Consider the following 25,854-nt stretch of genomic DNA (forward strand, 5'->3'; position numbering starts at 1 on the left):
ACGTCAGCCAGTGCTTCCTAGTGAGTCCTTCCTTTCCTGTCAATTGGCATTCACCATAAATCTTCTTGTATAAATGAACAGACAGTTGAAGAGAAGAATATTGGATAAATTTCTCTTGATATGGAGCAGTTAATCATCATAAAACAAGTCCTGCTGTCCCTATGTCCCTCTGTTTCCTTGTAGTGCACCTGGCTTAGTGTCAGGAAACAGAGTCTTGCTCTACTTAAGCTGACAGACACCTCATTCTAGATGTCAATGATAACCTTTTTTTAAGGTTTTTACTTTGCTTTTATTGTTGGTTAGAGACAACTAAGTTTTTTTTCCTCTTATTCAGATATAGAACGTATGTTTCCCCTTGTTCTAGAACTTTACAAAGGCCAAATTGACCCCTAACCCACCTCCTTTTCAGAGAAATGAGTTTCAAAAGAGATCAATGTCCTTTAGTTTCTTATGGTTTGCCTACCTGTAAGGAGGCTTGTGAGGTGCTTGGAAAAGGGAACACTAGTTTGCTTGTATGTGGGTTACCCCACTAAATCTGTCTTTTGTATTGCTGCCCTCTTACCACCTCCTGGGGGCAGGTGGGGTTTCTTTCTGGAGAGTCTCTAGAGGGATTATGGTAGGACTGCCTGAAGGATTTCTTCTTCTCCAGGATTCAGGGGAGGAGACTGGGTTGTCTCATAGATGTGTTTAACTGTCTCTGTTAAAGCTTTCCTTTTTATCTGTTCTCTTAGAATGAGCTTTTTATTTTAAATATTTTATTCCTTTAAAAAATTGTTCTCAGTATTCTAGATCCTAATAGGAACTTCTCTCTCTTTTTCCTGTGTAGATGATTTTCAAGTTCAGTTTTGAGTGCTTTACCTTTCCTAGTGTTGGAAATGTGCATTTTCTACTTTTGAATGTTAGATTTTGGTTCTTTAGTTCTTACTGTATTAAAACTTTAGAATCCTTTAAAAATATTTATTCTATGTATAGATGTTTTTTCTGTCTGTGTGTCTGGGCACTACATGCGATCAATACCTGAAGAAAGGATTCACTCCCTTGGAACTGGAGCTCCAGTCCTTTGGAAGAACAGCAAATACTCTTATCCCCTGAGTCACCTGTCATCCCCCAATTATCAGAATGTTAATAATACTAAATTATAACCCAGCCAAAGGTGCAAGCAGCAGTAGGCAAAGTAACATTAATGGAGGTTATCATAGCACTGAAATTGAATCCAATATCCTATGCCAAATGAATGTATATTACTTTGGTTTGAAAGTATGACAGGTCAGTTAACATTGTCATTTTAGCAGAAAACTTATACCATTAGGATGCCTGAAGATTTAACACAGATGACTATGAGTTTTGCATAAGTATGTCACTGACAGAGAGAAGGGGGCTTGCGGGACTTTCGGGGAGTGGGGAGCTAGAAAAGAGGAAATCATTTGAAATGTAAATAAAAAATATATCAAATAAAAAAAAAGTATGTCACTGACAGACCCATCTGTGGCATTTAGCACTAGTGCAAAACAACTTTCTCAATAGTCACAGCTTGTTGCTTAGTCAAACTCAGATCACAGCATCTTTTTCCTGTTCTCTCTCTCCTGTATGATTTTGGCATGTATTTTAGGTATGTACTTAAAATATGTGAATAATTTTATTAGAGCAGAGTCTTAAGTATGCATACTATATTTCCACTGAGTAAAATCTTACTTGTACATCTCCAATTGTTTCCTAGATAATTCTAGACTGCTAAGGAATTTAAAATGCTTGGTAGGTGTGACTCCCTTTGCTATGCATTATGATAATCCTGTTTGTTCCTCACTTTTTAAAATGGCTTTATGGATCTGTGGTTTATGTTCCATGTAATTTTTTTAAAGTGAGCAGTTAGTATTTTTCATGTATTTATAGAACTATGCAACTAATGCCACTATCATTTTGGAATGTTTTTATCTCCCCCTAAGGCCTGTAGCTACATCTTACATCTAAATCCTTCCAGCTTTGGGGAGCTACATGCTAATCTGCTCCATGTCCCCATGGACTTGCTTCTTCTGGAATTCCTTGAAATGGCATGGTATATGATGTGGCCATTGCATTTCACTTCTTTTACTTAGAAAAATATATCCAAGGTTCATGGTAAATCACCATTATATTCCTTTTTATTAGTAAATAGTGTTCTATTGCATGGGCATATGGTACTTCCCTGCTATCTATATGGCATATGTTTCAGGACCCCTACAGGATGCTGAAACTCCAGAGTACTGAGTCCTGATATTTAACACATTTTCCATTGTTACTAGGCATATAACATGCACTATGGTGTGTGTGTGTGTGTGTGTGTGTGTGTGTGTGTGTGTGTGTGTGTGTGCCTTAGTAATGGCCAAAGGGCTAGTAGTGCTGGCAATTTGGATAGGCCAGAAAGAAGCCATGAAGTACTTCCTTTAAGTGAGAAGGTGTACTGGCTGCTTTTGTGTGTCAACTTGACACAGGCTGGAGTTATCACAGAGAAAGGAGTTTCAGTTGGGGAAGTGCCTCCATCTGTAGGGCATTTTCTCAATTAGTGATCAAGGGGGGAGAGCCCCTTGTGGGTGGTGCCATCTCTGGGCTGTATTCTTGGGTTCTATAAGAGAGCAGGCTGAGCAAGCCAGGGGAAGCAAGCCAGTAAGGAACATCTCTCCATGGCCTCTGCATCAGCTCCTGCTTCCTAACCTGCTTGAGTTCCAGTCCTGACTTCCTTTTGTGATAAACAGCAATGCAGAGGTGTAAGCTGAATAAATCCTTTCCTCCCCAACTTGTTTCTTGGTCATGATGTTGTGCAGGAATAGAAACCCTGACTAAGACAAATTGGTACCAGCGTGGTGGGGTATTTCTGTGACAACTTGACCATGTTTTGGGGAGAACTGTGGAAGGACTTTGGAACTTTGAGCTAGAAAAGCCATTAGAATATTAAGAGCTTGGTGGAAAGTTCTGTAGGAGCATGGAAGACAATGTTAAGAACAGTGCAAAAGATGGAGACCTGGCTTGTGAAATTTCAGAGGGAAGATTAAAGACTCTTACAGTGGCCATGTTTTGATTGTGAAGATTCTGTGGTTTTGGTTAGCTGGGGCTGAAAAATCAGCTCTGAGTAACAAGATACCAGAACCACTAAATCGAACCTTTGTGTTACTGGAACTATTGATGCTGGTTAGCTGGAGCTAAGAAATTAGCGGTGATTAAGAAGAAACCAGCATCACTGAGGTGAAATCTTCTGGGAAGTGTTTTCTGAGAGCACAGAGGCTGTGTTCCAGAGATAGCCACAGTCGTATTTTGTGCTGTGGCTGGACTCGGTACTGTGTAAGAGTCACCCAGATGGTACTGGTTTTGAAGGCATGAAGGGGTCATGAAGAGCAGCTGAGGCTCTTGGCACAATGAGAGGCCACAGAAGGCCATTGGTGAAGGTGCAGCCTCAGTTGCAATTGATGGCCCAGGACTTAAAGGGGTCATGCATAGGAGCAGAGGCTTGTCACCATCAAGAGAGCCTATGAGAGGCTATTGGTGAAGCCTAATTACAGTGGAAGATAGCAGTGTTTTGGAGATGCCAGTACCATGCGATGACCACCAAGAACAGCAGCAGCAGTGGAGTACAGGCAGCTGGAGCCTAGAAGACAAGCTGTGTGCTACAAAGGACAGAGCTGGAGAAGTGACCCAAGCCCTTGGAGGAGCCCAGAAGATAGTGAGTTGGATCCCAGACATTGGACATTTGGAGTTTGAGTTTTGCTTTTGGTTGTGACTGTGCCCTGTTTCCCTCTGGAAGAAAGTATTTTAGTGGAGCCCACAGTTAAGAGACTTTGAATTTTTAAAAGACTTTGAATTTTAAAGGTATTGAACATTTTAAAGTGATTGACCTTTTAATATGCAAAGACTGTGGGACTTTTAAAGTAATTTAGATCTTGGGGATGAATAAGAAAGTAAGGGTTGAGGCTTAATAGTGATGTGTTTGTGTGTCAAGTTGACAAGGGGTCAATTGTACTGGCTGGTTTTGTGTCAACTTGACACAGGCTGGAGTTATCACAGAGAAAGGAGTTTCAGTTGGGGAAGTGCCTCCATGAGATCCAACTGTGATCAAGAGGGGAGGGCCCCTTGTGGGTGGTGCCATCTCTGGGCTGTATTCTTGGGTTCTATAAGAGAGCAGGCTGAGCAAGCCAGGGGAAGCAAGCCAGTAAGGAACATCTCTCCATGCCCTCTGCATCAGCTCCTGCTTCCTAACCTGCTTGAGTTCCGGTCCTGATTTCCTTTTGTGATGAACTGCAATGCAGAAGTGTAAGCTGAATAAACCCTTTCCTCCCCAACTTGTTTCTTGGTCATGATGTTGTGCAGGAATAGAAACCCTGACTAAGACAGAAGGTAAACTTCTCTACAAGAATAAAAAAAAGAAAGACCAGGCGGTGGTGGCACACGCCATTAATCCCAGCACTTGGGAGGCAGAGGCAGGCAGATTTCTGAGGTAGAGGCCAGCCTGGTGTACAGAGTGAGTTCCAGGACAGCCATGGCTACTCAGAGAAACCCTGTCTCGAAAAAACAAAAACAAAAACAAAAAAACAAACAAAAAAAGGAAAAATAGCTGTATACTAAAACTGCTAAAATATATGGTAAAAAAGAAAGGTCTGTAAAATGGTAAAGAAAGAAAATGAGATTTGAGCTTATTTTGCTATCTAATCTCAAACTACAAGAGTTGTGGCCATAGTACAGTATGTATGAAGTGAAAATATATACATGTATATAAAACTTACATATGTTTATTATAGCTGCATTATAATTACATGACTTGGTTTAAACTATATTCAAATGTATATAATCATTTATTTTAAATAATTCCAATGACATTATGGGTCATTTTTACAATGATGAAAAAGTTCTAGGTCTTTGAATATAAGAGGCTTGAAGACAATTTTTCATCCCACTTTCCTTGTCTTCTGTTCTGAGGACATCTGCTTTCTTTTCTCCTATATACTGAAGCTTCAGGAAATGCTCTCTGTGAATCAGAATACAGAGCAGTATCATAGGATCTGCCTGAAACACTTAAAAATAAAAAATGGACTATTTTCATCATTGTAAAAGTGATCCATACAATGTCATGGGAAAGACCTGGCATATTAGCATGATGCTATCAGAGACCTGGGTGAGTTTTGATCTTGTAACTATAGCTATTTGACTACTCATTAAAATACTTAATAATAAAACATCATAGAATTATTTAAAATAAATGATTATATACATTTGAATACAGTATAGACCAAGTCATGTAATTATAATGCAGCTATAATAAACATAGATAAGTTTTACTCCATACATACCTTTCGGGTATAGATAAGGTTCCAATTTTATCCTAAAGAGTAACCTATTGGATTTCCAGTAAACATTTGGAGTTGTGTTCCTTAGCATAAAGCCCTAAGTTGAAATTAAGAGTGGCTTCTTAGTGTTTACATCAAGAATTAGTATTTACTATAGCAAATGATAAAAAACACTTGTCAAATTAGGGCTAAATGAAGGCAGTGAAATGATTGACCAAGCTCTAGTAGACATTTAAATCTGGATGCCTTTGACATCGACATTTAAGGTCGTACAGACTCATTCATGGCCCATGTTGGCCATCAGAAGTAGGAGTCAGGAAAAAATGCTGAGGCTCAGGTTCTCATAGTCCCTCTTCCTGCCTTATCCTCGTAAGACTGGTGCATGATAATTACATCAGAATTGTTGAATATCTTATGTATGCCCTTCTTGATTACGTGCCTCATGATGTAATCTTCCCTCCAATCAGAGATGTTAATAAGGGAAACACATTATAGTGTAGCTGGTAGCCACTCTATAATGAATCTTATGAAATTTAAATTGAAACATACCAAATATTAAGCATTTACATGCCAGGCTTTTCTTAAGAAACGAATGGGGGTGTACTAACATATACCTGTGTTCAAGGAAGTCATTGTTTAGGAAGCAAAGGAATTTTACATTTAATGGCAGAGTAGCCAGTCATCCTCCATTCACAGGGATTTTTATAATTGAGTCAGTCATATGTGGAGACTGAGACTCACTCACTCACTGTGATAGAATTTGGGTAGGCTGTGTCCCTTTCTGTGCCCAAGCCCAGCCTAATTCTCAGATCAGAGCACACCTGATCGAAGTAGCAATACTAATACCTAAGTGGTAGGACAGGAGAAAAGATTTGAGAAAATGTGTGTAGATGGCACTGACTTGATACAGAAGTGTGTGTTCAGCAAAAGGTGATTCTCTCTCTCTCTCTCTCTCTCTCTCTCTCTCTCTCTCTCTCTCTCTCTCTCTCTCTCTCTTTGTTCATTGTCCTTTTGAATCACCTGCTTTCAGAGCACAACATACTCCTTTTACTTTTGATCTAGAGGAAAACTTCCATGCAGAAGCATTATGTAGTAAGACTTTTCTCTCTGGATTTCTAAATTGCACTGTCTAACCCCTCCTACAGTTTGATGAAAATTACTGTATTGAGGTATGCTTCAAATAAGTTAAACATTCAGTTTGATGATTTTGAAAATTAGATACCCCTCTATGACCAGCATTTCAGTCAACATATAGACCATGTAGACTGGTGTCCTTTCTCAGTTAATCCCTTCCCTGACCCTAGGCAACCACTGATGGCTTTTATGACAGTTGATCAACTTTACTTGTTCTAGAATGTACACAAGTTTTTGTAACTCTTGAATAAATACCTTAAAATGGAATGCAATGAGTCTTTGGCAAGTATATTTTTTCATTTTTATAGCTTTATTCAGAGATAATTGACACCCAGTCAACTGTATGTATTTAAACCAAGAAATCTAATGAGTATTTACTTTTGTACCTGTGAAATGATTGTGATCAGGTAATAAACATTTAGCCATGCACAAAAGTTACTTGTGCCCCCATCCCCTTGTCATCCTTTTTACATTTTTCCCAGTGGCACTTCCTCCACTCAGGACAATTGTGGATCTGGTTTCTATTACTATAGGTTGGTTTTCAATTTAAGGGAATTTATGAACATGAATAGTGAATTTTATGTTTGGCTTTTTTTTTACAGCTTTCTTCATTCAGTATAATTATGTTGAAGTTCATGTATGATTATCCCACTTTATGGATGTGAGACATTTTGTTTATTCACCAGTTGAACATTTGGGTAGTTTTGGGTATTTCAGGAAGCTTGTGTAGTTTTTGAGTATTGAAAATTAAGTGACTGTAAACATTAATTTGCAAATCTTTGTGTGAACTGAGCATGGTAAGCACATGCTGTGATCCTACAATGTAGGAGGTAAAACTGGAGGTTCAGGAGTTCAAGGACAGCCTCAACTACATAGTGAGTTTTAGGGTTAGGTTGAGATACACGAGATCCTGTTTCGTGTGTGTGTGTGTGTGTGTGTGTGTGTGTGTGTGTGTGTATTGTGTGCTTTCCTTGCTCAGTATTAAACATCTACAACCATGTGGTGTGATATAGCTTGGTGACTCATTCCTTTAATCCAAGCATTTGGGAGGCAGAGACAGGTGTGAGTTAGAGGCAAGCCTGGTCTATAAAGCAAGTTCTAGAAGTGGACTAACCAGGTTATATGCAGGGTCTACGTTTATACTTTTATGAAATAGTCAAATGCTCTGGAGTATTGATTCTATTTTATGTATATCAGCCTGTATGAGTGTCTCTTTAATTGTAAGCCATGGTAGTGTGTGTATAATGATATTTCCTAATAGTCATAGTTTGGATTTCCAAATGGCCAGTGGAGGTCATGTTTGTTTATGAAGCAGCCATAAGCAGTCTTTTTTGGTGATGCATCTGTTTGAATCTTTGCTCATTGTTGGATATCCTCTCCAAATATTTTCTTCTAGCTGATGGCTTGCCTTTTAATTTTTTAAAGTATATCTTTGGAGAAATAAAACCTTTTAATTTTGTTGAGACATGGTTAATTGATGGTTTTCTTTATAGTTAGTACTTTCTATGTTTTATTTATAGGTGATCTTTGCCTACCAGGTCTCCAAGTTTTTTTCCTTTTTTTTTTTGAAGAAATTTTAAAAGTTAAAGTTTGTAAATGCTACTAGTAAGGATAGGTCTTAATGTTTCTTCAGTATGGCTTAAGTAAGGGCCACTTTGCTATTGTAAAATCAAGTATTTGGCTTCTGTTTCTGTCACCTAAGCTTTTCAGTTGCTGTGTCTCCTGTTTTTCCTCCTGGTGTTCTTTTTTTTTCCTTTTTTAAATAGATAAATTCTTTATTTACCATTCAAATATTGTCCCCTTTCCTGGTCCCCCCACACAAACCTGAAAATCCCCTAACCCATCCTCACTACCCCTGCTCATCAATCCGCCCACTCCCGCTCCCCCGTCCTGGCATTCCCCTATACTGAGGCATTTAGCCTTCTCAGGTCCAAGGACCTCTCCTCCCTTTGATGTCCAACAAGGCCATCCTCTGCTGTATATGGAGTCATGGGTCCTCATGTGTACTCTTTGGTTCGTGGTTTAGTCCCTGGGAGCTCTGGGGGTATTAGCTGGTTCATATTGTTGTTCCTCCCATGGTGCTAAAACCATCTTCAGCTCCTTGGGTCCTTTCTCTAGCTCCTCCATTGGGGACCCTGTGCTCAGTTCAATGGTTGGCTGGGAGTGTCCTCCTCAGTATTTGTCATGCACTGGCAGAGCCTCCCAGGTGACAGCTATATCAGGCTCCTACCAACAAGCCCTTGTTGGCATCCACAATAGTGTCTGGGTTTTGTAACTGTATATGGGATGCATCCCTACGGGCTGCAGTCTCTGTATGGTCTTCCCCTCAGTCTCTGCTCCACATTTTGTCACTGTATCTCCTCCTGGTGTTCAAGAGGTGGACCTAGCCTGAGAGAACCTGTCCTTTTGATTCTAAGAGGAGATTGGACAGCAGTTTCACATTTCAACCACTAGGTGATGCCAGTAAAGACGATTGTTGGGTAAAACTTGAAGATGACAGCCTCAGAGCCAAAGTGGATTAGGAAAAGCCTCAATCCTTTAGTTGATCTATTTGATTCTGATTTAATTTTGGTATTTGGTATCTGTCTAGGAAATTTTCCATTTCCTCCAGATTTTCCAGATGTGTTACGTATAGACTTTTGTAGTAGGATCTGATGATTTTTTGAATTTCCTTCGTTTCTGTTACATCTTCCTTTTCATTTCTAAGTTTGTTAATCTGGATACTGTCTCTATGCCCCTTGGTTAGTCTGGCTAAGGGTTTATCTATCTTGTTGATTTTCTCAAAGAACCAGCTCCTGGTTTTGTTGATTCTTTGTATGGTTCTCTTTGTTTCTACTTGATTGATTTCAGCCCTAAGTTTGGTAAAGAAATAAAGGGGGTCTTAGAAAGTCTTCCAACCAAAAAAAGCACAGGACTAGATGGTTTTAGTGCAGAATTCTATCAGACCTTCAAAGAAGACCTAACACCAATACTCTTCAAATTATTCTACAAAATAGAAACAGAAGGAACACTACCCAACTTGTTCTATGAAGCCACAATTATGCTGATACCAAAACCACACAAAGATCCAACAAAGAAGGAGAACTACAGGCCAATATCCCTTATGAATATCAACGCAAAAATACTCAGTAAAATTCTTGCCAGTCTCTGGCTTTAGCCCTCACCATAGCAATCTTTCTATCACTAGCTTCTTCATCTGGTAAAGAAAAGTCACAGTGAGAGCAACTATAAGTGATTTAGGAGAAAATTAAGTAAAGTTCTACACAGGACAGAACCTTATAAGCCTTGGTGGCATAGGCTAGTAATCTCAGCAGTTGTGGAGGTAGGAGGGTCAGGAGTGCAAGGCCATTCTTAGCTATGTGGAGAGTTCAAGGCCAGCCTGGGTTACATGACTCTAACCAAAATAATAAAAAAGAGGAAGGGAAGGGAAGGGGAGGGGAGGGGAGGGGAGGGGAGGGGAGGGAAGGGAAGGGAAGGGAAGGGGAGAGAAAGAGGAGAGAAAGAGGAGAGGAAGAGGAGAGGAAGAGGAGAGGAAGAGGAGAGGAAGAGGAGAGGAAGAGAAAGAGGAAGAGAAGAGAAAGAGGAAGAGAAGAGAAAGAGGAAGAGAAGAGGAGAGGAAGAGAAGAGGAGAGGAAGAGAAGAGGAGAGGAAGAGGAGAGGAAGAGGAGAGGAAGAGGAAGAGAAGAGGAAGAGGAGAGGAAGAGGAGAGGAAGAGGAGAGGAAGAGGAGAGGAAGAGGAGAGGAAGAGAAAGAGGAAGAGAAAGAGGAAGAGAAGAGGAGAGGAAGAGAAGAGGAGAGGAAGAGAAGAGGAGAGGAAGAGAAGAGGAGAGGAAGAGGAGAGGAAGAGGAGAGGAAGAGGAAGAGGAGAGGAAGAGGAGAGGAAGAGGAGAGGGAGAGGAGAGGAAGAGGAGAGGAAGAGGAAGAGGAGAGGAAGAGGAGAGGAAGAGGAGAGGAAGAGGAGAGGGAGAGGAGAGGGAGAGGAGAGGGAGAGGAGAGGGAGAGGAGAGGGAGAGGAGAGGAAGAGGGAGAGGAGAGGGAGAGGAGAGGGAGAGGAAGAGGAGAGGAAGAGGAGAGGAAGAGGAGAGGAAGAGGAGAGGAAGAGGAGAGGAAGAGGAGAGGAAGAGGAGAGGAAGAGGAGAGAAGAGAAGAGAAGAGAAGGCTGGTGAGGTGGCTCAGTGGACAAGGTCCTTGCCACTAAGCCTGATCACCTGAGTTTGAGCCCTGTGACCCTCACAGTGGAAAGAAAGAACCAGCTGGTACAGGTTGTCCTCTGCCACACATGTCCCACCCCACCATAAATTTAAAGAGTATTATAAACTGAAAAGCCATGAGAAGAATGACAAGAGAGAAGGACATTCCCAACTGAAAGGACAGGCAGACACAACAAAGATAAGAAGGTTGGCTGTGGGGAAAATGACTCATCACCAGTGTGAGAAACTGGGTTCAGATCTCCAGCTTCCTCTTCAAAGCCAGGCACATCTGTAATCTCAGTGGTGCGAAGGCAGACAGGTGCGTCTCTAGAGTTCTAGTCCTAGACCTCCAGTCTAGTGGAATTCATGAGCTTTCAGTTCAATGAAAGACTCTGTCTTTAAAAAAGTAAGGTGGAGAATGATTGTGAGAACACTTGATGTTGACCTCTGGCCTCTACTTGCAACCTGCCACCCCACCCCACCCCCAAACAGGCAGACAACAGTCCTGCATGCAAAACAAGTATGCAGTTTCCAGGTGTTGCTAGTGGTAGAGCACACACTTAACATGTGTGAGCCCTTGTATTAGTCCCTAGTACTAAAAAAAACAAAAACAAAAAAACAAAAACAAAAACAAAAAACAAGCCCCTTACCTGATTGTGCTGTTACATACCTGTAATCTTAGAACTTGGGAGGCTGAGGCAGGAAGATTGCTGTGAGCTCAAAGCCAGTCTGAATACATAGCAAGACCTTCTTTTAAAAAAAAAAAAAATAAGTGTAGCCAGGCAGTGGTGGCGCACACCTGTAATCCCAGCACTCTGGGAGGCAGAGGCAGGTGAATTTCTGAGTTCAAGGCCAGCCTGGTCTACAGAGTGAGTTCCAGGACAGCCAGGGCTACACAGAGAAACCCGGTCTCGGAAAAAAAACAAAAAACAAAAAACAAACAAACAAATAGCCAGGCATGGTGGCTCATGCCTTTAGTCTGAACACTCGGGAGCAGGGGCTGGCAGATTTCTGTAGGTTTGGTGCCAGTCTGGTTGACAAGTTGAGACAGTTCTCTACGTAGAGGGACCCTGACTCGAAAAATAATTCTAAGAATTATAGCAGAATTAAGTCATTAATACATATGCCACAACAGACAGCATAATTAAAGACATTAGAATTACAGCTTATGTAGTCAAACATACATGGATTCAAATAGTGCATCTGCCATCTAAAAACTGTATATATAACCTGGAACAAGTTTCTTAATTTTCAAAGCCTCAATTTCCCCATATGTAAAATGGGAATAATAGCTTCTACCTCAGAGTTATGAGATGTGGTACTTAATGGGTGTCAAGCATTTATGAAAATGCCTGCCCGGCTCTGTTTCACCTAATCCACAAGTCAGTCAGTCAGGGCACTTATTGTAGAGAGAGGAGAACTCAGTGATTGTGGAACTCAGAAGTGTTTGCAGACAGTGGCGGATGGAGCCCTAACTCAGGGGTAAAACAATAAAAAGCTGTACAGCTGGGATGGATGCCCAGGATGGACTCAGCCTAGGAAGGTGGTGATCAAAGCTGGAGAGGCACCTGCTCCCCTTCTACCCTACTGTAGTGAATGGTTGGGTCCTCACTGTGGTGATGTGTGACTGTTTTCTGCCTCTGGCTTGGGGATTTGGGGGTATTTGGGTGAGGTGTGGGAAGTGAAAGTGTGTAAAGCCAGACCTCCAGTAGCCCAAGTGGCTAATCAGACATTTGGAATAGGGGCCAAATTCATTTCAAGAACAGAAATCTTTAGTGACAGAGCATGAGGGGACCCCACTGGTGCAGTGAGAGAGAGACAAACAGGAACAATGATGTCACTGGGTGGTGGTCACTTATTTTCTCCTTTGATTTTTTTAAGACAGGGTCTCATGTAGCCTAGGCTAGCTTCAAGCTTGCTGTGTAGCTGAGGATAGCCTTACACATCTGATCCTCCTGCCTTCAGCTCCCAGGTGCTGGGATTACAGGTGTGTGCCACCCCACCTGTCACTCCCATGTTCTTTTGCCTGTGTACTTTTTGAGTTGCCAGGGATCAAACTCAGGAGCTCATGAATGCAAACTGAGCACTTCTCGAACTGGGTTATCTGTCAGCCTTTGCAGTAGTCACTTTAACTCCAGACTTTTTCTTTTTTTATTGAATATATTCATTTACATTTCAAATGTTATACCCTTTCCCGGTTTCCCCCCTCCCAGGAAACTCCCAACCCATCCTTCCACCCCCTGCCTCCAAGAAGATGCCCTTCCACCCAACCCACTCCCACCTACTCCCCCTCAACTGCCCCACACTGGGGCATCTAGCCAACCTTCATAGGACCAAGAACCACTCCTCCCACTGATGCCCAAAAGGCATTCCTCTGCCACACTTTTGGTTGGAACCATGTGTATCCCTTGGTTGATGGCTTAGTCCCTGGAAGCCCTGGGGCATCTGGTTGGCCAACAATGTCGTTCTCCCATGGGGCTGCAAACCCCTTCAGCTCCTCCAGTCTGCCGTCCAACTCCTCCATTGGAGACCCCACGCTCAGTCCAATGGTTGGCTGCTAGCATCTGCCTCTGTATGTGTAAAGCTCTGGCAGGGCCCCTCCAGAGACAACCATAACAGTCTCCTTTCATCATGCACTTCTTGTCATCCATAATAATATCAGGGTTTGGTGACTGTTTATAGGGTGAATCCCCAGGTTGGACAGTCTGGGGGGAGGGGGGCTTTCCCTAAGTCTCTGCTCCACACTTTGTCTCCATTACTCCTGAATTTTGTTCCCTTTCTCTGAAAAAAACAAAGCACTCCCACTTTGACCTTCCTTCTTCTTGAACTTCCTGTGGTCTGTGAATTGTAACTTATTCTGATCTTTTGGGCTAATATTCCACTTCTATTGAGTGCATACCATGTATGTTCTTTAGTGATTGGGTTACCTCACTCAGGATGACACTTTCTAGTTCCATCCATTTGCCTAAGAATCTCATGAATTCATTGTTTTTAATAGCTGAATAGTACTCCATCGTGTATATATACCACATTTTCTCTATCCATTCCTCTGTTGACAGACTCCAGACTTTCAAAACGTGGGCACTTAAGCAAGGAAAGAGGCCTTGTTTCCGTTCACAACTGAACGAATCTCAGTTCTAGTTATGCTACTCCTTGTTCAGAACCCCTCCCTTCTCCCTATTCCTCCCTTCAAAGGCTCCTCCAGGGCTGGTCCCCTCTGTGCTTCAGCCCTCCCTCCACTCTTGTGTCAAAACCCTTGGCTCCCTTAAAGTGCAGGTCCTTGACTTCCCTGTGCTATCCGCTGCATGCGAAGTAATTCACCTTTCAACGATATCCAACCTTCAGAGTTTACTTTTCATCATTTAAGCATAAAATTGTCTTGGACTTCTCTAAATTATTCCTGCACTCACAACATTTTCTTCTTATGGGGCCTTTCCAATTTTGTAGCATCTTATTAGGTCCCAGGGTAGGTTCCATGTTTTGCTCTCTGCCAGTGCCTTTCTTGAAATGCTTGAAAACATCAATTGAATAAATATAAAGACAAAGATTTATCAGATGAATTTTTTCAGTAGTAGATTTGAGATATTAGGGAAGAAGGGGGCCATTGCTTTTAGAACAGCTGATGCCTTCCATTTGTATCATGAGTCTCAGGTCTTAGGGGCTCAGGAGATGGACTGCTAGGGACAGTGGTTAGCTTGAGTGAAGCCCTTCCCCAGCATGGCATGAGCTAGACATGATGGTGCTTGCTTAGAATCTTAGCACTCAGGAGAGGAGGTCCTGGGGTCAGAAGGTCATGTGACCCTTGGCTATAGAGTGAACCTGGGGCTAATCTCGGCACCCAAAGCCCTAGAGAATATTGCTTGTACATCCCAGGTATACAAACCATTTTTTTTTAATTTTGTTTCATTTTGAGGGAAGCATTGTGACAAGAAGAATGTAAAGCAAAGTCACACCAGTCACATCAATCAGTCACACAGCTGATGAGACCGGAAATGCTTTGTGCATTGTAGAGCAGCACCGTGGTTACATTAACTCTTTACCTCTGCAGGATGGAGCTGCCAAGGTGACATGCATGGCCTGGTCCCAGAACAACGCTAAATCTGCTGTCTGCACAGTGGACCGAGTGGTACTGCTGTATGATGAACATGGGGAGCAGAGAGAAGTTTTCCACCAAACCAGCTGACATGAAGGTGGAAAGGACTCCTGCGCATGCCCTGTGCCCTAACCTGTCACCCTAGGAAACTTTGTAATCTGCCTTCTAGCCCTGGGCATGGGCAATGATCTACCCCTTTTCTCAGTATGAATTTTCAGAGTCTGTTGGGACATGTGTATATGTTCTTTTCTCTTTCATTTATATTTCTATTCTTTTTATCAATTTTGTTTTGATTCCTAGTAAGGCAGGAAGAGCTACATGGTGAAGGGAATGGTGTTCTCTCCTGACTCCACAAAAATTGCCATAGGACAGACTGACAACATCATCTATGTCTACAAGATTGGAGAAGATTGGTGAGGACAGATGCGGACGGTGGGTGGCCTGCAAAAGAAGAGTTAGGCATGAGAAATTCCTGGGTAGGGATGGGGAATTGGTGCCCACATGAGAAATGCCTCAGCAGGGTAGGGATAGGTGGGGGAGGGGAGGGGTTGATGCCAGGATCAGGTGTGGGAGGCAGAGACTTTCTAGAGTCTGCTGTGTCCATGCCTTTACCCACCCCATGTGTCCATCAATCCCATCCCTGGAGGAGTGAGGGGAAGGTCACAGGCAGGTCCTAAGAGCCAGTGTGGGGCTAACTTTGATGTGGCTCCAGGGCTTCTTGGGTACCCACTCACATCTCCATCAGACCTCCCACAGAAGGATAGGAAACCCCAGTGGGCCAGGAAAGGTTTCCTGTCTTCTCCATCACCATCAATGTGGGGGGGGGGGGGGCTGTGATTTTAGGCAGCTTCCTTTCCTTTTGCTTGGCAGGAGAGACAAGGTCATCTGCAACAAGTTCATTCAGGTGGTAAAGGTCAGAGTCTATCTGCTTGTGAATGTAACCAGGAGTCGCCTTTGCTAACATCTGAAGTGTGTTTGACCTGCTAAAGGATGGAATTGCCTGACTTCTCTTTGTCACCTGCTGGGTGTCCGGTTGTCATAGAATGGCTAGTCCACACAGGCAGGTTATCCTTGTACCCTTCTGCATACAGAGTGCTGTCACTTGTCTGCAGTGGCTGCGGGTTACATCATTGTCTTTGGACTGGCTGAAGGCAAAGCAAAAGGAGGGGACAGAAAAGGAAGGGAAGGTGTTAGGTGGGGATAATATTCCTGGCTGGGGATGGGGGCAGGAGGGTTCATCCTTTCCCCTGAAGCCCAAGTGGACACTGCAGAAGGATGCATGAGGAAAAATTTTGGCAGGGGTGAGGACTTCTTGAGGGACTGGGAGGGCTCCTCCATGAAGGACTTCAAAGGCTATTCCTTGTGGGACTGTGATGGCTACTCCTGGAGGGAGTTTGAGGATGCCTTAAGAAACTGTAAAGGTTCCTCCTTGAGGGACTGTGGCCTCTCCCCTTAGAGAGACTGTTAGGGCTTCTGTCAGAGAGACTATGATACATTCTTACAAAGGACTCTTCTCAGAAAGACTTCTAAGGGTTCTGTCAGAGGGACTGCTATACCTTCTCCAAGGACTGTGATGTCTCCTCTAAGAAAGACTTCTCCAATGAGTTCTCTGAGGAAGCCTGCAATGGGTCCTTTCAGATGGCTTATTACATAGGGTTCTCTCCCTGAAGAAGCCTGTTCTTCCTTTTATGGGTTTCTTTCCAAAGAAACTCTGCAGGATTCCCTTCAAGAGGGGGTTAGATACAATCCTCTCTTGGGCCTGAAATTTGGCTCTTACTTTAGAACAAACAGTTCTTAGACTCTACACTGAATAGTTCATCACTACAGCTTTTCTCTGCTATATTGTAGACATTTAAAAACTGTTCTGGGAGTGAAGCAGCTTGTTTAAAGACAGCTCTTCCACACACCATGGTCTTCTGCAATGGCAAGGGTCTGGGTGGGAGCACGCTCGCGTGTTTGGGCTGTGGAGCTTGTCTACTGCGCTCACTTCCTCCCTGCCACATGCCCTTCTGCTTAGGGCTTGAGCTTGCTGACCTGAGCCTGACAGCTGGTGTCCTCACTCTTTTGCTAGCTCCCATGGAGCAGTAATCCTTGGCTCTTTGGTTGGGGTGCAAGTTTTTGTTTGACCATAAATTGTCTGGTCTCAACTTGTACTCAGGTTTCTGTCTGGTAAAAGTCACAATTCTGTGTGGTGCTTGGAATGCTTGCCTTAGGCCATGAAAAAGCAGTTGGGTGAGTTTGGGCTGGGAGGATTTCTTAGGTTGTCTCTTGGAAGAAACAGTGCTTGTTTAGGTGGTTTAATTCTGCTTCAGTGTTCTAGGAGGACTGTCTTTTGTGCTTGTACTGATTTTGCAGAGCCTTGTGGTTTGTGTTTTAGGTCCCCTGGAGATTTTCTTCATTAGCTATGTTAAGAGTCTTTCTGAGGTTTGCTTTAACCCATTTTTTATCCTAATTGTTTCATAGTAACTCTGATACAGAGTGAACCTGACAGAATTCAGTCTTTGGCTTTTGTCTTTCCTGCCACACAAAGGCAAAAAGCCACTGCTTTTGTTGAAGGTGGACTTGTACATAGCGGGAGACAGGTAAGACCTGGACTGGAAATCTCTTCCAAGACTAGGACTCTTGGAAGTCGGCATGGAGAATCTAGCTTTCCTTCCTGATGGTATGCAGCACCCTTCCGTGAATCTGCTCCGTTACTTCCAGGATACTTTGAGACTTGAGGTCCTTTCCCAGTTTGTAAGCTAAACACAAGGTGCAGCCTAGTCTCACCAGGGCCTTCAGGGGTGTTTAAAAGGTGGATCTGTGGGTAGAATAGAAGGTGCAGCCCCAAAGCAGACTGTTTATGACAGCAATATCGGTCTTGGACCGGGAGAAAACTTGTCTTGAGGCAATGCTGAGACTCAAAAGTCCTACTCGGTGAACCACATGGTGAAATTTTACTCTGCTCCCTGGAAACAGAAGCTTCCTTAGTATAAAGTATCTCAAGAGTAGGCTCTGATTTCATCAAGACAGGAAACTGGGTCCCGGTACATGAGACAGTGACTTCCTGGAATATATTGCTGAGCTTTGAGTTTGTTTTCTTTACTCACAATCTAGTAACAGAGTATTCCTGTATTATGGAAGATGTGGAGCTGCATGTCCACATCTTTAAAGGCATTCTTTTCTAAGAATGTGTCTCTGAATATAGTTTTTAATCACTGAAGTCTGGTCCTTGGAATCCTCTCTAGAAGGCTTTGAGAATTTTCCATCAGTTCAGCAGCAACCCCAAATAAATTCTGAATAGATTGACAGATATCCATAATAGACCCTTCTATTGAAAAGGATTACACACAAGGCTTCCTTTCCATAGTGGTTCCCAGGACATTGCCCAGCATTAGCATATTGGAGAGGTATTTCCTATGTAGTCACTGCCTACAGATATGGCTTTCCCAGACATTCTTTTGTATGCCCAGGAAAGGACAGCTAGAGCTTCTTTGAGTCCCTAATCCTGCCTGAAACTCCTCTAATAATAACCTGAATGAGTATGAAGAATACCTCTGGAATTTCTCCGTTTTCTCCTTTTTACTTTCTTCCTTAGATAACACATTCATTCTCCAGATCTCAGGATACGGAGTTCCCTTGGTGTCCTCTATCTTATCAGAGGGTATATTTTGAAGGATCAAGGGAAGAAATCGTAATAGTTATAATTTGAAGGGGGTGGTCCTGGGATCACATCCAGATTCAGAAACTTTTGGGAAGGCAACTGATTGAGGAACTGAAAGCTGTTTCTTTACAGATTCTGTCACTTGATCTCGTGGCTTTAGACTAATCCCTACAAAGTTTATCATTTGATCCAGTGATTCTACTGGAGTGGTGCTTACATTTCCCAGGCCCAGATTCTGAGGTTTTGTTAGCTTAGTTGCTACCCCTCCTGGCTGCTGTGTACCAAAAGTGAGCTCTACAGAGTCTCTATTTCCCACAACTTGACTGGTTTGCTTGTCTGACAATTCAGAGTGTTTTTTTTTGCAGACACAGCATAGAGGCCAAATTTTTAGATTTGGAAATCTGATGTCCTGGCCCTGGTGTTATTCCTGAAGTGGAATCTGGGATGGGGAAGAATGGCCTTGTTTTTACAGATTGTTCCCTTTGAGATCTTTGCTTAGAGCCCACCCCCAGAGTTCCTGAGTCTTGAGGACATGGTCTTGGAGATTTTTCTATAAATCCAGTCTCTCTATTTGCTGGCTTTGGAGTCATTCTAAGAAATTCTTTCCCTGGCTGTCTTGCTTCACCAGTCAACTCTATAGTGTCTGCAACATGATTCTTGAAGTTGAGGGTCATTCTGTCAGATTCTGTAACCTCTTTTATCTGTAGCTTCTTGAAATCTTGACATTGAGGCCACGACCAAGAATGTAACTCAGGAGGTTCTGGGATCTGGTAGCTTTTCTGTAGATTTGGGTTTGAGGATTTTGAATCTTGATCACTTAGTGTTGGAGTCAGATCAAAAAAATATGGTACTTGAAGATCTAGCTTCAGGGACATCTCAAATGATTCTAGGATATTATCTGTTGGTTTGAAGCTCAACCTCATAGACTTCTCTGTCATTTCTGTACTTTTATGTCCCAACCCTTTTGTCATTTCTAAAGATTGCACATCTTGGAAAATTGGTGGTGAAATAAAATTCACCAATTTAGGGACTTGACACCTAGGCTTCATGTTCATCTATGCAAAGTCCAACCTGTCGCTCTGGTCTCATGGATTTTGTGACTGGGCGAACTGTCTGGACATTAGATTCCCAGGTTTCACGTTTTGAAGAGTTGACTTTGGTGGTTACTCCACAGATTTACCAGTTTCTGGCAGAGACACTGATGACAATTTCACCTAGTGTAAACCTTGCCATTTTGGCTCTGACATAAATGCCAAAGATTTCATATTTTGCTGCTGTGATTTCAGTGACAAATTTGAGAATTTGTTCCTGGGGTGGCAGCTCAGCAGTTAAGAGGCCTCTCGCCAACAGGAAGGTACAGGGTTCAAGTCCCAGCAACCACTAGAGCTTTGAACCCCCTTCTGGTAGCTGAGTTCAGCTACTGTCCACTCCTGTTAATAAAATAAATTTATTTTTTAAAAGATGTGAAAATTTGACACTAGTCAGTGCTGGTCCTGCTAAGAGCTTCCTGGTGGACTGTGGTGCCAATGTCCTCATCAGTTTCTCCTCTGAAGCAAGCAGTTGGCAGTTCAGACTTTGCTGTTACCTTGAAAACATGGCTTTGGTGCAAGGGAACACCTAGGATGTTATGAACTGTTCCAAAGAACTCACACTTTGAGACTGTGATGCTGGCTTCAACTGCACAGCTTGGACATTTTGAGAACAAGGTTCTTGTGAAAATACCTTACTTCTCAAGTCATTCAGACCACAGCCAGGTGTCAGTTTTACAGCATTTGTATAAAATGGTGTCTTTGTACTGTTCTCTGGAAACTTTCTATCTTCAGGGGGCGACATTGAAAAAAAAACAAAACACAGAATTCACACCATTTCATTGAGGGCTCAAAGTAAATATAGGTTGTGTACTTTGCTTCCATGACCCAAGCTGGTTCTTCCAAACTGGGATCTTTTGAAACTTTGCCCCTAGCAGTAAGTTAGATGAATTCACATCTGAGAAGGTGATCTAGAGTTTAACAGAACAGACTTTGCACTTTGAGACTCTAAGCCAGGGGTCAACTCAAAGGACTTTATGCTTTCCAGCTGTGGCCCTGAACTGGGCTTTCTAGAACTTATGAATTGAGATTTTGACTCAGGATTAAACCCAGAAGAATCCATACCTGTATATTGTGGACCAGAATTGTATTCCAGAGGTGCTATTCCCAAATTGTTTGAAGTTAATTCAGACTTTAAATCTTTCAAGTGTTGTTTTTGAAGTTTTGGAGCTTATAATGGGTCCCGGGGTCATAGCCAATAGAATTTACAGACTGATATTCTTGACTTAAGAGTACATGCAGAAGAATTTATCTTTCCAGTGTGTTCTAGAATTGCACCAAACAGGATTTACACACAGAATTTGTGGTAGTAACTCTGAAGTGAAGTGTACTCTGAAGTCAAGTACAGTGTATTTGGTTCCTGCAACCCTATTGATAATGGAGAGTTACTGTGGCTCAAGATGAAATGCCACAGGTTTTTCTCTTTGAATTTTTGACCTGGCAGTCAGTTCAAATGACCTCATACCTCTCCATAGCATGGGCGGCTTCAGTTCTGTATGTATGGCATCTTCAGACTGTGACCTTGAATTTGACCCTACATCTTTCTCACGTTGAAACTCAGACATTGGTATCCATTGAGTAGACTTTGTGCTTCCAATTTTGGGTTCTGTATTTAGTGCCAGAGTTCCCACACCTTGAAGTTGTGGGTCCAAAGTTGACTCAAAAGGCTTTCTCTTAGTGCATCTGAGACCCTGGGGTCAACTGGCAAAGTTTCATACTTGGCACCTGTAGTTCATATTGGAACTCTTCAGATTTTACACTTTGAACAACCGGCTCAGGAGCCAATTCAAATATTGTATTCAAAGGTTGTATCTTTGAATTGTAACTTAAGGTTGATCTCTATGGGTTTCATATGTGCAGGTTTGAGTTCTTGAGCTGACTCCATGGGCAATGCATTTTCTGATTCAAGCTGTTTTTTCTGTTGATCAAAAATCCCACCTTTCTACTCTAGTGGCTTTACAGTTGCCTGGTCATCTTGTCTAGACTTAGGAGTTAAGTCCATGAGTGCCATCCATTGACACTGTTGTGTTGAGGTGAAATCTACAAATTTTACTTCTCAGATTCTGCATTTTCAGGATCTATCGCTCCTGGAGATGGCTGTTGTACTAAATCCACAGATAACTCACTTTGTAACACTAATCCTGTATCTGTTTGATAGATGTTATGTTGTGGACCTGTGGCCCTGGGATTACATCGATAAAATGTAGTATGGGTCCTGTAGTCAACTCTATAGGTTCTACACCTAGAACAGATGGTTCAGAGGTTAATTCTTCAAATTTCAATTTTTCTGCCAGTGACTCTGATTCCTCAATTTGCACTCTTAGTTCTAAATCCAGCCTGAGATCCCATTTCTGAATAGGTTTCTACAGTGGTCCCCTGGGAATCATCAACTTCGGACAATGTCAATACAGTGCTTTCTGTGTATTCATACAGATTTATTTCTGATGGGTTAGTAACTTCTGAACATGGTTCTAGTGTCACATGAGCAAAGTCCACATCTGGGCCCTGTGGTTCTGGGGTCATCACTTCTGGGTTTATGGTTGGCACTTCTAATTCTGGTAGAAAATTCAGAATATCTTTAATTTCAGTTTGTAATTCTGGAGTCTCCTTCATCTGTTTCACAATGTGGCTCCTAGTTCCAATATCTTGGAGTGGTGGTAGGAATCTCCACAGGTTCTGAGGTTTGACTCAATGGTGCTGGAGTCATTCCTACTGATGACTGTGTCAACTCAGCAGATTCTTCTACCTGATGACAAGTGTCAGAGGTCACCCTTGCTTCTGAGGCTTGTTGCTGTTCAGTCAGCCCTACATGTTCTGGGAAAGAATAACGAGTTGAGGCTCACTTCTGAAGATTTTACTGCAAAAATGTGCATGGTCAACTCACCAACTTTCATACTTTACACTAAGGACTCTGAAATTGAACTCCTACAGTCTGGCAATGGAATCTTGTATCTTCAAGCGGTGGCACATGGGCTATCTTCTCAGAGCTGGTGTGTTGTGAACACAGTTTTGGGGCCAAGTTTGCAGATTTTATATCTTCAAGTGGTAGTCTTGGGGTCAGTGCAACTATTTTTATATCTTCTTGTACCTCCTGTGGTAGGGCTGAATGAACACCTTCCATACCTTGAGACTGTGAACCAGCAGTCAAATTTACTGATTTATTACTTTGAGATGTGGATTTAGGGCCAACCCAGTAGACTGTACATTTTGGAGTTGTCAACTGTCATATCTTGAAGCTGAGACTCTCAGGCTGATAGGTCTCTCTGTTTGTAGTTGTGGTGGTGTTGGAATTAATTCCTCAGACTGTATGCTCTGCTGTTGTTCTGGGGCCAAATCTGTAGATACCACAGTTGGGGTCAGCAGTCCATCTTTTACCATTAATGAAACTAAATCTTTGGATATGTCCACAGGTTATACAACTTGCAGTCTTGGATATGGTACTAAGTTCTTAGAATATACATCCTGTAACTCTGTGGCTAAGTTTACTGACTCCATAACCTTAGGTTGTGGGGTTGGGTTTTTCTCCAAACACTCTACTTCCGAAGTTTTGGAGTAGCTGGCATGACTTCAGATTGTGTAAGTTGATGCCATTGGCTCATCCCTGTGGGTATTGTCCCTTGATCTGGTGCCCCTGGGACTGTTGTCATAGATTCTGTTATTTGATGATGTGATGGTGTCCTCTCTGTAGGATTCTTCCATGGTGACCAGGTATCAGAGGTTAACGCCATAGGTTCTATCATTTTGTGACTTGGTCTTGGAAACACCTCTGAACAGTCTACATCTTGGTGCCATGGAGTGAACTCTGAAGGGTCCATGACCTGATGAGGCAGTTTTGGAGTCAATGACAGATTCTCTGTGCCTTGATGTGGTGTCATCTCTATGTGGAGTCTGACTTGAACCTGGGATGAAGAAGGCAACTCTAGAGACTCTTTGGCTGGAGCCACTGACTGGGCAATCAAGGCTTCCTATCCATAGTGGTTCCCAGGACGTTCTCCAGCATTATCTTATTGGAGAGGTATTTCCAAGGCATGACTTTCCCAGACATCTGTTGTTTGCCCAGGAAAGAACAGCTGGAGCTTCTTCAAGCCCCTAATCCTGCCTGAAATTCCTTTGATAGTAATCTGAATGAGTATAAAGAATACCTCTGGAATTCCTCCATTTTCTCCTTTTTACTTTCTTCCTTAGATAACACATTAATGCTCCAGATCTCAGGATACAGGGTTCCTTGGTGTTCCCTATCTTATCAGAAGGTAGATTTTTGAAGGATCAAGGGAAGAAATCGTAATAGTTATAATTTGAAGAGGTGGTCCAGGGATCACTTCCACAGATTCAGAAACATTTGGAAGGACAACTGATTGAGGAACTGAAAACTATGTCTTTGAAGATTCTGCCACTTGATCTCATGGCTTTAAACTAATCCCTGCAACGTTTATCATTTGATCCAGTGATTCTATTGGAGTGGCACTTACATTTCCCAGGCTCAGATGATGAGGTTTTGTTAGCTTAGCTGTTACGCATCCTGGCTGCTGTGTACCAAAGGTGAGCTCTACAGAGTCTCTTTTTCCCACAACTTGACTGTTTTGCTTACCTGCCAACTCAGAAGATTCTTTTTGCAGCCACATCATAGAGCCACAGCATTTACTCCCTGTAACTGTGGCTCAAGATGAAATGACAGATTTTTCTCCTTGAATTTTTGACCTAGCAGTCAGTTCAGATTACCTCACAACTCTCCATAGCATGGGCAGCTTCAATTCTGTATATCTGGAATCTCCAGACTGTGACCTTGAATTTGACCCTATAACTTTATCACTTTGAAACTCAGATATTGGTATCTACTGAATAGATTCTGTGCTTCCTATTTTGTGTTCTATATTTAGTGCCAGAGTTTCCACACCTTGAAACTGTGGGACCAACGTTGACTCCAAGTCTTTCTTTTGGTGCATCTGGGATCCTGGAGTCAGCTGGCAAAGTTCCATACTTGGCACCTGTAGTTCATTTTGGAACTCTTCAGATTTTACACTTTGAACAACCGGCTCAGGAGCCAATTCAAATGAGGTTGTATCTTTGAATTTTAACTTTGAATTGACCCTTGAGTTTCCCTTTATGGATTTCTCTGATGGTTCTGGAATCATCCTTGATGAGTCCAGGACTTTAGATGGTGTTGTAGAGGTTGGAGAGAGCTAGGAGTAAACCTGATCTGTTTTGTAGCTTGATTCTGTGACTGTGAATCCGTATTTAATGTTTACGGGACTTTATGCTGAGGCTGCGGATTCCTTTCCCCAGCTTTGAAGACCTTACCATGTGGCCATAGATTCATCTTTGCTGGTTCTACAGCTTGATGCTTATGTAATGTATCTACCCCCACTGGTTCCATGACCTGGTGTTGTGGCTTTGGGGCTATTCCTGATGATTCTGTGACATGTAAACCTAATTCATTAATCAGCCCCCCTCAAATCCAAGATGTGAAAAATGTTACAGGAGTTACTTTTGATATATCTGTGATTTGATTTGGTCTTGAGGCCATACTCTTTGACTTCCTTGTTTGATGCTGAGGACTTGCTACTGGGTTTGATAACTCGGGAGATGTACTCACTGTTTCAGCTTGGTTTGATGGCTGTGATTTGTTAGTTTGATCTTTTGTTTCCCAACAGAGTCTGTTACCTCTGAATGTGAATCTGGGATCATTCCCATTGAATCCATGACCTGAAACAATGCTATCAGAGTGACCTTTATGCTGTCTGTGGCTGAACATGACACCTTGGGTGTCAGCTCCACATTAGTTCCTTGTGCCTTATGTGACTTTATCCTTTCTTCTGGAAGACCTATGACCCTCTGTTCTATATTCAGTTCTAACACATGCTTTGAATCCTTTTTCAGTAAAGTTGTTTCTTCCTGAATTGTAATAACTTCTACATTTCTGGAAGATGGTGTATCCATTGATATAACTAAAGTATTGTTTAATAGTTTGATGGTCATTCTCAGATTCTGCTTGTTGGAGGTGAGTGACCATGACATTCTTGCTTCTGTCCTATTTACTTCAGAATTCACCCCAATGTTCACATGGAGATGAAGCAATGGACCATCTGAAGATCTGTTGGCACATGGCTCAGTGCTCTCAGGGATGGGCGTAGGTAAGTGAGTCTTGGGGATCTCTTGTTCAGGAACTCTTTGTGCATCAAGATGATTAAGTATTTCCCAGAGGTACCACTTGTTTCTGCAGAGTATAAAACTTCTGAGATATATGTCCTTCCAGGTCTCAGCTGACTACTGGAGAGAGCTGGAGTGGAGCCCAGACAAAGTATCCCAGGCTCTCATTCAAAACAGAATTTGACCCATGATCTGAGAGCAAAAGATTCTTTCCCTTATCTTTTGTTTCCTCTTGTTTGCAAGGATCTAG

General features: G+C 42.4%; 1 pseudogene; it reads right to left on the reverse strand.

Annotated features, from left to right (window-relative positions):
• Positions 1-17,220: 17,220 nt before the first annotated feature.
• LOC127687963 (uncharacterized protein C2orf16-like) lies at positions 17,221-25,394 on the reverse strand (annotated as a pseudogene).
• Positions 25,395-25,854: the final 460 nt, after the last annotated feature.

This window comes from Apodemus sylvaticus, chromosome 6, assembly GCF_947179515.1.
Source record: "Apodemus sylvaticus chromosome 6, mApoSyl1.1, whole genome shotgun sequence".
Classification (NCBI taxonomy): Eukaryota; Metazoa; Chordata; class Mammalia; order Rodentia; family Muridae; genus Apodemus; species Apodemus sylvaticus.